This window comes from Pinus tabuliformis, chromosome 5_2 (assembly GCF_031772625.1).
Source record: "Pinus tabuliformis cultivar Carrire ecotype Pingquan chromosome 5_2, CPIR1, whole genome shotgun sequence".
Classification (NCBI taxonomy): domain Eukaryota; kingdom Viridiplantae; phylum Streptophyta; class Pinopsida; order Pinales; family Pinaceae; genus Pinus; species Pinus tabuliformis.
Genome location: NC_142306.1, coordinates 437,341,870 through 437,355,600, shown reverse-complemented (window position 1 = coordinate 437,355,600; position 13,731 = coordinate 437,341,870). Strand labels below are relative to the sequence as shown.

The 13,731-nt window shown below is 34.5% G+C and overlaps 1 pseudogene; it reads left to right on the top strand.

Moving 5' to 3' along the window:
• Positions 1–762: 762 nt before the first annotated feature.
• On the top strand, positions 763–2,116 carry LOC149159536 (putative pectate lyase 18 pseudogene; annotated as a pseudogene).
• The last annotated feature ends 11,615 nt before the right edge of the window (positions 2,117–13,731 follow it).

Sequence of the window (13,731 nt, the reverse complement as noted above, 5' to 3'; positions counted from 1 at the left end):
GCGTTTTGCATAAAGAATTAAATTACCTTCCTACAACCTAAAGAATGTAATACATGTTTGTCTATAAACATTTACCTAGTGATAAATAATAAGTATGAATAGACAATGGCTATAGTGTATTTTTTCATATTTAGAGTCAATGTAGAATATAAAATACAACATTTACTAGAAATATGTATGTTTATTATTATATTGATTGAAGTATAAAAATTAATAATGTGAATATATATATATTCACAGCTTATGTTTGACATATTCCTCCAGTGGATGCATGTCCCTACATTCATAGTGCAATTTACCAAGTGTGATGAAATCATGATAGTAACGAAAAAATGGTAGATACTATAAGAAGGCCCGGGCATTTGCAAGAGTGGCTCAGAGCAGAAGCAACCGCTACTAGTGTTGTTAGTGTTGTTGTTCTCTTGAGAAGACAAAGATGAGTCCTAGTTGTCAAAATGAGCAATCCAATTAGTATTTTGAGCTGCGTGATGTTGATAGGAATACTCCGCTACGTTCATGGTGGGGCGCCAAAGCCATTTGGATCAAAATATGGAGATAAGTTTATGGGACGCAAGATAGTAGAGCCACCAGGAAATATAAGTAGGTCCACATTTCATGTGGAGAAAGATGAGAGCAACATAATGAAAATATTTCAAGAGTAAATAAATCACTCAATGCAACATTACTTCCATTTTGTCAATCTTTCTATTTTTCTTTTTTAATTATTCATTGTTGGAGGTTGAATTGACACTGAATGCTTCAATGTATGCATATTCAAATAGAAGCAGAAGCATTATTAACAAGAGCACAAGAGGAGGAGATGAGCTGAGCGTGTTGTCATGTGCAACGAGTAATCCTATTGATGATTGTTGGCATTGCGACTACAATTGGGAGTGCAACAGAAAACAACTGGAAGATTGCAGCATTGGATTTGGCAAGCATGCAATCGGAGGCAAAAACAACAAGTTTTATGTGGTTACAAATGCCGGTGATGATGCCATGAATCCATCCCATGGCACACTGCATCATGCTGTGATTCAGACGGAGCCGCTGTGGATCATCTTCCACAATGACATGCTCATCCAACTCAAGCAAGAGCTTGTTATTCACAGCTTCAAAACAATCGATGGATGAGGCACCAAATTCCATATTGGTAAGGGCCCATTTATCACCATAAAATATGTGACAAGCATCATCATTCATGGCATCCACATTCATGATTGTAAAAGTATAGGAAATGTTGTAGTAAATATGTATCCTCTGCAGAGTGGGTCAAGAAAAATAAATCATGGAGATGGGATTTCCATCTCGACAGCGAGGCACATATGGGTGGACCATTTCTCTATGTCTATCTGTGAAGATGGCCTCACTGACGTAGTCAAGTCATCCACCTATATCAACATTTCCAACAATTATTTCACTCGCCACAATGAGGTGACCTCACATACTCTTTCATTCATTAATTGCAATTCACTCTATTTTATTCCTTATCTTCTACCTTCACAATGCTCTGATTTTATCCAATGGTAGGTGATGCTATTGGGTCACAGTGACGACCACCATCATGACAATGTTATGTAGGAAATGGTTTCACTCAACCATTTTGGCCAAGCTATCGTCCAACGAATTCCAAGGTGAATAGTTTAATAGTTATTTCATTCATTTCCCATCTTATTTTGAATTTTTTTGTGAAGGAAAAGTATGAAACATCTATTATATTATTTAGAAATTAAATTATGAATTAAGTAGATGTAGGTGCCAATTTGGATACTTCCATGTGTTTAACAATGATTACAATAAGTGGGGAATGTATGCCATCGGTTTAAGTTCAAACCCCACCATACTGAGTCGGGGAGATAGATTCATGGCATCTACACATCCCTTAGCTAAAGAAGTAACCAAGAGGCAAAACACCACAGAAAGTGAATGGAAAAAGAGGAACTGGATATTAGAAGAGGATGTGCTGCTAAATGGTGCATATTTCACACCATTAGGATCACAAGTGCTTTCGACCTACGCAACCGCATATAGTGCCAAACCAAAGAGTTCAGCCCTTTTGGAAATGCTCACTAGGAATGCAAGTGTGCTCTCATCTAATAAAGGAACTACCTGCTAATTCCAGCATCTTGCTAGCCATTATCACGAATGAGTTTGACTTCTCTCAAACATTGTGATTTCTTTTCGAAATTGTGTCTTCTGGCATTTGAGTTCCCATAGACATTGTCATTAATTTTCAAAACCATGTATCCTTGAATGCCCCCCTTCTCACAGTTCTCAATTCCGTAAATTATCGGCAGTGCTATTCACGGTTTGCAACTTTAGCTAATAATGAGGAGCAATTACTTGACATTATCTTTTATCCTAAGTTATCCAACATATGGATGTTGATATGCTATTTATTACCTTTTCAATTTCACAAATATAAAATGTTTGTGTTTATAAATATAAGTGATTCATGTTTGCATCAAAACGTCTAAGAAATTTTCAACCACATTCTCATTGTGAGTTGCATGATCAACAGAGTCATTAAGAATATAACGTGTAGAAGTTCCATGTGCTTAAGTTAGTAGAACAACCTTCATGTTATTTTAAATTGGTTCATGATTATACCATGTTTATGTTACTTGTTCATCATCATCAACATAGAAGTGTCCTTCAGGGAGGGAAATCATATTATCAACCACAACTACATCTTCTTGTTCATCCACTTCTTCTTGTGCTTCAACATGTGCTTGGACATGCCCTTATTATTGACCATAAACATGAAACACATGTCTACAACCAGTATCATGCATAAGACAATCATAATTCAGAGGCCAGATTCCAATCCTCCTCCAACCAGCCCTAATATTTGATGGTGTGAGAGCCCTTTTAATAGGGTTTACTTGCAAGCTCTAGTAGCTCAAACCCTTCGATTCTTTGTCATCCACGAAGCTCACTTTAACCTGAAATAGTTCTAGAAAGGTCCAAACACACTAAGATCAAGGGGCTACAATATGTTAGTGGTATAAGATGGTAGTGTTAATATTTTGATGCCCAAATTATTTTCCTCCTCAATTGTTTCCACAACAACAAGGCTTCCATGGCCATCTAAAAACAATAGGTGTATGTTCCTAAGCGAGACACCACTTGGTATAGATGCATAAAAGTGACAAAGCCAATTCAAAAAAAAATCATTAGTCATCCATGAATGGGGATGTGCAGCCATGCATGCACATAGTTCACAATTTTGTATATAGTTGTTCAAACGATTTTTACTTTTGAATAGATAAAATCATGGGATTGAAGCACCAATTGCATTGACGCAACATAGAATAGTTATCCACTCCCTGCTTTTAGGAAAAATATTTGGCACATTTTGTCTCCCTCTCTTGGAAATTACCTGCATACCACAATTCCTTCTTGCATGTAAACTTGTTTCATCAAAGCTAGTATTATAGAAACTAGAAACAATTACAGGGTGTAGATTTAAAACCCTCTGTATGTCAAGGACCTTAGTTGTACATAAAACAAGGTTTGGATGCCTTTTTTTAAACCCAAACCACCATGGTTTACCAGGAAACCCATCTTTGAATGGGTTTCACCTTCCGTGATCAATTTGAGAAGCTATGGATTTGAGTTTTATCAACTCTAGCCCATGTCCCAATTGGTCAATCTCCTTGCACAACTCAAGCACCTCAACCTCCTCCTCTTCAGTTATAATTGTAACAGGCCCTCTATGTTTTATATGAGAGAGCTCATTTATCCAATAATTAATTGATAAGGGAGAAATACCATGATTTTTTACAGATGCCAGAAGTGAAACCATTAAACTATATATTGTCAATTACAACTAACATTTCATCTTTTTTTCAACCTTTTATACCATTGATCTTGTTAGTTGAACTTGGACCTTAGAATATGGTTGATGGTTGTAAAAAATCGTCTTCTGCCTCATGGTCATGCTCAAAAAATATTTCTTGGAGCATTTTCACATTTGCATGATCTGTCCTATCATAATTTGATGAAGTGCATCACAACTGGGCACCCCTAGTCTCCCACCTACCACTTCTCCTTGTACAAGCAACATAACTAACTCTTGCCATAAATGAAAATACCTACAGATTTATTGCATGCATTTAGTTAACAATAGTATATTATATAGGCTCAAAGAAATGTTGAAATTCAACATTCGTATAGGCTATTAGTATTTTTCCCTTCCTACAATCAATTATCAACATGTTAATTGATTCAAATATTCTAGGAGATTTCAATAGAGAATTTGCAATAACATGGGTGATAATAAAGACAATTCACAATTAAAAATAGTAGCATCTTAACAAATTTTCACACATATTCCTTATTCATAGTATCCTTGAAAGACAAATCTACAAAAGGAGTTTTTTATATGTATTCAAATATATCACTATTTGTATTTTTAGATAACTTGTTTTTCCACTTAAAATAATATGACTATATTTGCACTTGGAAAATGACTGCGAGTGTGTTGAAATTGACCTAGAATTGGTTGTAGTTTTTCAATTATATCAATAAATGTTTTTGATATAAAAAGTTATGACTTATAATAAAATGAGGTAGACATTGGAGGAATTTCAAATAAAACAAGTGACACCTAGTTTTTGTTCTCGTTAAGATGTTGATATGGTCTACTTCTTTTTGATAACTTGTTTTATGACTTAAAATAAAATGATGTACTCTATTTTAAGGCCTAAAATATATGGTTATTTTTCAATGTTATTATTCTTATAGATAACACTCTCCTTGCATGAAGGAAGTTCTAGGATTTCCTTATTAAAGGTTATATTGAGCTATTAATTACCTTTAAAAAGGCTTAGCCTCATGTCCATGAACAATGACTCGACCAACATAAAAATCGATCAATTTCTTTATAATGGTTAGTGATTCTCCTATTATAGGAGTGGTTCTTAGTTTGGTAATATTATTATTCCTATAGATAACACTCTCTACGAATGAAGGAAGCTTTAGCCTTGCCTTGCTAAAGGAAATTAACAACTCAATAGAACATCTAGTCTTGCCTTAGTAATAGTTAGTGATTATCCTATTGTGGGAATGGTTCTTAGTTTTTCAATATTGTTATTCCTATGGATAACACTCTCCATGAATGAAGGAAGCTCTAGGCTTTCCTTAGTAAAGGTTTTATTGAGTTGCTAATTTCCTTTAAAAATATTGAGCCTCATGTCCATGAACACTCACTTTACCAACATAAAACTCGATCAATTGATTTATAATGGTTTGTAATTCTCCTATTATGGGAATGGTTCTTAGTTTTCGAATATTTTTATTCCTATAGATAACACTCTCTAGACATGAAGGAAGCTCTAGGCTTGCCATAGTAAAGGTTCTATTGAGGTTCTAGGATAACCGAATTGATGTGTCTATCTATGAGAAACACAATTTGGCCTAAAGAGAAATAGGATTATTCATTTAAGATTATTCCCATAGATTTTATTCAAATCAAAAATTGTGTTGAGCCCTAGTCAGTCCAACATCATGAATAATATAAATCATCCCAAAATATCATTGAAAGCTTCAGAACCAAGTATCATATAATTTTCATAGAATAGCTAAGTTTGTTCCAAGGAATGATTTACAATATCTACTATAGATAATAACCCAATAAACCCTTATTTATAAAATTAGTCTTCGAAGTAGGTCATGTGAATGCTCAACAATAGCTACAAGTCTCTAAATATCCACAATTGGTCTAACTGAAGTAACCAAGAGGCATGACTAAGTTTTGTCTAGGTCGAGATTTTCTTTAATAATATGGTCAAAATTTGTCACATTAAATCCTCCTAGAACCCAATGAAAGTGCCTCAAATTTGTCTCATACTTGGTCAAAATACACCACCAAAAAAATGCATTAGGTATTCTTGAATAACTAAATTCACTTTTGAATAATAGGACTGAAACCATAACTACTAGCAACCTACAACCTGCAAGGACAATTTTTTTATAGTTCAATGTTGTATGTGGATTTCATGGTTTCCTATTGTTGTTTGTGCATGAGGCAATCTGCAAGGATAAATGTTTTTACAGTTCAATGTTTTGAGTGCATTTCATGGTTTCCCATGACAGTTTGTGCACGATTCTATACTACATAGGTTTTTTTGAAAAAAAAATATAAGAACAATAACAATAAATGACTTGGACAAAGATCAAGCAACCTAATAAAACTAAAATACATATTGTTCAAAAATTGAAAAAAAAATGAAATACATATTGTGCAAAAACTAAAACAAATAAAATGAAATACATATTGTGCAGAAATTGAAATAAGTAACCTGAATATACTATGAAATTTTCTCTGATGGTATGTCTCCAAGGCTGGTGAATAGTTTGAATGTTAAAAATGTAAATTTAACAAGGGTTGAACTTATTTTATATCTTTTTGCACTTGAATTTAATTGGTAACAAGGATTTACATGGACTGTAATCTCCCATCCATGGGTAATTTTCTATGGTTGATCTGTGTGTTTTGATATGTTTTAATGGGAAATTTAATGAGGTGGGTGTCATACTCTGAACACAATGGGTTGAATTGTTGAATAAAGCAACAATTATGGCTCACATACATCAACTTTCCATATGTGTAGGTATGAATGTGCATTGTGATACTTAGCTCCAATTCAATTCAGTGGGAGTTGAAGTGATGTGTACCTTGAACTCGTGAATTAGACCATTTTGGGACAATTTATAGTTTTATTTGTTTTCTAGTTGGGACAATATGTTTTGTACTATTGATATATAAAAGACTATTTATGGAGAGTTGTGGGATGAGTCAACATTTTGGGAAATGTTTGACATAAATTAAAATATATTTGCACTTAATGTTATATATATTTGTTTAAATATTGGTTGCACATGTGTCAATTTTTTGGTGGCTTGGTGGGACTAGTACTATAACAACTACAGGTCCATGCACAACATTAGACATCTCTCCCCTACTATTTTTTAGTTACAATATGTATGTCAAGAATAACAAATATATTTGAGAAGAAAAGCATAACAAATAAATTTGAGAAGAAAAATCATAAATATAACTAATTATTTTTTAGCTACTTAAGAATTTCATTATATTTAGAGGCACAACTTAGTATGAGGGACATGTGTAAATTTCCCTCCTCAATACTGGGTAGACACTTCTCTTTTAAAATAAAAATAAAAAATTTCTCTACATAAGAGAGCAATATAGGTTATAATAATAAAAACTAAAATGAATGTGCATATTTGGTTACTTTTAATTAAAAACATTATAAAACATCAATAATCATATTCTCACTTTATTTCTCCTCTATTGATATTACAAACATATTTAAGAAATGTGTGTTAAAAACGTTTCACTCTCACTTTTAAGTATAAATAAACTAGAAATTGCACCAAATGTTGCAATGGAAACATCGTAAGTCAGTAAAATATGAAAAAAAGCATAGATGGAGAGTGTTTCCTCATCATAGATGTAGATTCTTCGAGGGAACACCCACCTTTGTTTTAGAGTAAATGTTTGTGTATCCTTCTGAAGCAACAATTAAACTAGACATTTCCCATTAGTTCAGCTTCCAAAATCATATCATTGTAGTATTTGATTCCCCAAAACAATGCATTGTCATCTATAAAGGCACCATCAAAGACATAAATAAGACTAGGGATATCTTAACTTATTAATATTTAAATGAAAAACTGATAAGGTGTTGTCAGAAATGATGGAGTGGGAAAACCTAGGGGAAAAGGATTGAGCTACTTACTAAGATATGCATATGGATCAAGTGGCTTGTAGTTGAAGCTGTAAATTTGGGTCAAGTTGTTGAAGTTTGGATGTTGAGTAACAATATTCCAAACACTGTAATTCATCATGTAATTGAAGTTTGTGATAGTATTTTCACTCTCGAATACTCTTTGTAGTTGAGCTTGACATGCCAATGTATTTTAATTAGGAACATGTGAAAAGTGCATCATACAAGAGGAGATGTATTGCTATTAGTGGGTGTTTGTACACCCATAACCATTAGATTTAGGGGAATATCTCTTGCAATGAATTGAAAGTTCATGAGATCTGTATCGTGTCAATTAATTCATTTAATAAAGAAACAAAATCAAGAGGACTCTGCCAAAGTGAATAGGTTTGAAATACTCAATACAAGATCCAAGGGAAGTGAGATTGGTGTGGTAGCCACTAGAGCATGTAGGGAAAGAGACAACAGTGTCATATTTGTGACACAACAATGGATATTCCTCTCGGCTAGAAACTATATATATATATATATATATATATATATATATATATATATATATATATATATATATATATATATATATATATCACCTTCAAAGCAAATACAACAAAACATGATTCATCACATTAAACTAATTTCATAGGAATTCTAAATTCAAATTGATCCAACTTTCATTAATGAATTAATCTCGCCAACATTATTAATCACTAATCCATAAAACAGGGGATGGCCACAACTGAGGTTTTCTCAAATTGTCAATAACACATAAGTTGGGGTTTTCCTTTTTAAGGCATGGAGAGATAAATTATTGGATTTTTACTAGTTACTATAATTTGGGACATTAGTTTGGAGTGCATTCAACATTTCCACTAAAATTCTATGAGAAAAATCATAAACATCAACTGCAAATCACATGGGAATGAAAAACCAAGATCTTCAATTTACAATATGAACATGGGAATGGGCAACCGTGTTTGTCATCTTTAGTAAATAGAGTTACGCTTTTGTGATGATTTCAGACATGTTGTAGACGGTCAGTGTTAAGAATTATTATCCTAGGTCAAAATGAGTCTAAAAGCTCCACTTTGTGTCATAAAATCACGTGAAAAAAGGATAAGCTAACACACTCTACACATGGCATCACTCTCTAAAAAAACATTCGATTCCATATTTTTAGTGTATTTTGAAGTGGGATTTATCACGTTCAATTCATCTTCAGTGAGATTTGGAATTTCTAATACCATGAGAGAGGTGGAATGCCTAAAAAAGATTCTTTCTCTCTGTTTCCTTCAAGTAATCCTGATAAAGGATGTGTGTTCAGACAGATGGAATGATCTAATCTATAGTGATAATCAATCCCATAATGAAAGCTTGGTCAAAGCCATGCATCACTATCAGATTGAACACATGTCCTACCAAGCTTATTTATGGTATAACCTGCTTTGGCTTCACCTACAAAACAAAAAATATTTTCAGAACTTGGCATGATTGCAGTACAATGAATTACCTTAAGCATGCATATTGAATGTAACAAGACTTACGGGAAAATACAGACGTCTATGTCGACCTTGTTAGATTTGTTCGCAAGGTTAAAGGAATGCTTGGCATGACATCCTTCAACATGGTAATTTGGACGTAGCCATTGTAATGGAAATGGAGGCATTGTAGTTCTGGCGGCTAAACTAACATCCACATTGAACCCAAACCCAGAACCAACACTGGCACCAATCTTCACCAATATGACAAATTTACTATCATTAGTTGGGTCGTTCAAGACTTTTTTGAGTCTCTTGGAATCTAGCAACCCTTTTACAGTTCTACAAGTAGAAGAAAATAACACAAAGCAAGGTATTACAATATTTGAAACATTTTATACTACATTCTATTCCTTCATAAAGAAAATTATCACCAATTTGAGAGTCGATGACAACAAAGAATTGTTAGTGCCCCATTTCATTTCCATGTTCTACACATTGACAGTTTACAAGAACCATGCCAACATAATGGAAAATGGGAGCAATGGGGGGGAATGCAATTTTAATATCACTGGAGATGTTAGGGTTGTGGTTGTGTCCTCTGGTTCTATGACCACACTAATCACTAGCATTGTGCTTGTTACAGATCCCCTAACACTATAAATAAAAATGATTTGCAAGAGTTGTAAGAGAATAATCCAAAAAAAATTCTTTTAGTTAACATTATACTAACAAAGTTTGGAAACTTGGATTAATAATTCATAAATCAAGAACTTATCACCCAATTTCTTCACAAACACAAACAATGTGTGGACATAACTTCTAATATCTTTTCTTAGTTTTGAAAATATATTCCAATATTCAAAATGACATATTATTGTGTGTAACCCATACACAAATAATCAACGACAAATGTATTAGTTGGTTGTTTTCTGGTAGGCTCATGGATTGTAACACTCATCACTATACTATATGATTTCTTTTTCTTTTTTATTGAACTATCACTTAAAGTATTACCGAATGTTATCCTAAGCTGCTTGCATTTATTTAACTGTAATGTCCATGCATATAATTGAAAAGATTCAAGTTGATTGGAAAGGGCTATTAGAGTGTTAATTTATGGCTATTCAGTGAAACTACATGAGTCGTTGGCTCTGCCCCACCAAGAACCTGCTCGAAAATTGTCGCAATTACACCACCCGGATAGCATATTGTGATGTGGTTCTACCACTTGAGGTTCGGCTTTAATGCTGACAGCCTGGCCTGCTGCTAGAGGGACAAGGCATTAATGGAAATGTTTTTCCACCGTAAGATCCATGGTGGATGGATCTAATGGTTCCAACACTTCTTGCTAACCCTAAGCATCTCCTTCGTCTGTAAAACTCGCTCATTTGGGTGTGGTATTTCCTGAGTATTGTGGATCTTCAACTCTGTCAAGGTCAGTAGGGAATACTGTGGTGGTTCTGAAAATATTTTTAGGGTATATACGGGGCACCATACTGGTACCAAACCTCCATGGTTCATCTTCTTCAGGCAAGCTCTCAAGTAATATTGTAAGGGTTTCTACTATACTCTAAACTGAAATTAATTTCCTCGCTCAGACTGAAAACTACTGAAGGTTACTTATGTTGCAGGTGTGCTCTTCGAGTGCTACCTCATTCCTCCAGCTGAATCACAAAGCACGGGGAAGGTCTCTCCTTCGACATAAGGGCTTCAAGTTTGCACTGAGAATTCCTCTATTTCCTTTTTTGTTTTTCCTCTAGAGAGGGTTAACTATCTCATGGTGACTACAAGTATTTAGCTCTCCCTCACCTGGAGTGTTTCTTTCTTAGGTAAGAAGGAAACTTAAAATATTTTTGGTCTTATATCTGGTTAAAAATATGTTCGTGAAATCCAAGGTTTAATCCTCTGGTTTGCCATTGTAGGTAAACCCTCTATCCAATGTCTTTCACGAAGCGTAGCTATGGAAGGCACCCTAATAGCGTAATCATCTTCTGTGTCTTTAGGTTGGTCTGCCATGAAACCCTCTGACAACATTGAAGAGGGAAATTTAAATCATTTTTTTGTCTACTGTTGATAGTAGTTAAGGGTTTTGATAATTTACCAATGAGAGGGTTTGTTGGCTTTAATTCTAGCTTGGACAAAACTCCATTGCGTAAATAGTTTTTTGCTTCCCTTAAGAGGGTTTCCTTGATGCATAGCTTGGCTATTTTCTTTTCTAGTTGTTTATGGTTGCTCAGCCAGGGTGCACGATATCCTCACTTCCTTCCTTCCAAATTGTACGGAGATATAAAACAGACTATAATTGCTCTGTGATGATTATATATGTATTCGACATTTTGATTGATGATTAAATGGAAAAAAATTCTGATAGCTTTGGACTAATTGTCACCCTTTGTGTGTTGAAAGGATTCCAATGTTGTTTAATTGTAGCGATAGGGTTCCATCCGATTTATGCATTACATTAATATGATTTATGGTTCTATTCTCATATAGCAATTGTTTCTTGTGATTCTTAAACTTATTTCTATTGCTATAATCTCAAATTTGCTATGAGAAGGAATTATCTTACAGGAATTTTGAGATTTTTTCCCTGTCATTGCTTGAGATAGTAGTGTGTTGTTTATATTATGTTCATATGAATAAACAGTTAAAGTTTAGAATGAAATTAACAGTATCAATATTTTTTGGTCATCTGTTTAATAGATTGTATCATTGCGTTACCTAAACCAAGAGAGCATAATCCTAAAAAAATATAGAATATACTTACTACTTTTCCATTCTTTATACAACAGAATATACTTAAATATTTAGCTATAACAATGATTTTCTGTTCCTCGTTAAAGATAATGCCTTTTTAGGAATTAAATAATAAGCCTAGAGTTGGTCACTTATTTGTTTATGATTGTTTTAGAGATGTATAAATACTTTCTGTTTTTTTGGAAGGCCTCACCACCTAGCCATGGACCTGGAAATTACATCCAACATCCCCTTTCGAGCACTTCATGCTCCTGATAGTTACTAGGCATACACAATCTGGTATCTTGGCCTTCAGGACTATTGTCCAACCTCAAGTCGCATACCAGTTTGACTGTTAGCCATAGTTTTGTTTCTCACTGGTTACTTGTGCCTAGCTCAAGGAAAAATCTTGCTCATCCTCTCCTGCCTTCTGTTTGTCCCCCTTTCCCCATTCTTTTGCCTCTTTGGGGGAGGAAAGGTGGAAACTGTTTCTAAATGTCCAAGGAGTGATGTAACTATTTTCATTCAGTTTTCTTAACAAACTCTTTAAATTCTTTAAATAAAAATATCATAATGTTCTAGCTTTGCCAACCTTAATTCTTTAACAAACTGTGTTAAGAAAAATAACATTTTTTGAGGTACTGTGTAAAACTTGGTAAGAAAAATTAATTTTGTGCAATAGAGGGTGTTACAACTTCCCCCCCTATGAGTAACACTGCCTCTAGTGTTCTTTTAAGAAAATAATGTTGGATAGTATTTCTACATGGTCTCCTCTTCTTCCCAAGTAGCCTCTTCTGAGCCAAAGTGCTTCCATTTCACTTTAGCCTGGGTGATGGCTCGCTTCTGCAAGGTGGTTTCTCTCTGATCGAGAATATGAAGAGGTTATGCAAGAAACTCTCCCTCTTGTTTGACATATATATTTTCCTAGTTAATTATATGATCAGGGTTGTATACATATTTTTTTAGCATGGAGACATGCAAGACATTGTTGACTCGAATGTGGTGGGGGAATGCTAATTTGTATGCCACTGGTCCAATTCGTTCTAGTATTTGGAACGGTCCACATTACCAGGGTGCTAGCTTGGCTCAACCCTTCCACTATAAAGTGCTTCTCCGGGGTTTAGCTTTCAAGTACACATGATCCCCTAAATGAAATTATTTATGAGTCATTTTTTTATCTGCATAAATATTTTGCCTATCCTGAGTGACTTTTAAGTTCTAGCAGACCTTTTTCACTGTGGCCTCCATTTGAGCTAACATATCAAGACCCAATGCTAACTTATTGACCAAGCTATTCCAATCTATGGGTACCTGACACTTTCTTCCATACAACACCTCAAAAGGGATCATGCCTAATGATTCGTGATGGCCATTATTATAGGTGAACTCTACCATATGGAGGTAGTCCTCCCACTTGTGCGGTTGTGGCATTACGAACATCCTCAACATGTCTTCCTGGTCTTGATTCACTCTTTCTTTCTGACCATCTGTCTGTGGATAGTAGGCAGTACTGAATTGAATCTGAGTACCTAGCCCATCAAAGAGGGTTTTCCAAAATGTGGAGGTAAATTTTACATCTCTCTCGGAAATTACTACCTTAGGTATCCCGTGTAATCGGAAAATTTCCCTCATGAATATATCTGTGATTTCTACAGTCGTGTAGGTGGATTTTATAGGTATGAAATGCGCGGTTTTGATTAGCTTTCTTATCCACTACCACCATAATCATGTCATGCTGCTTCATAGTGCGGGGTAGTCCTGTG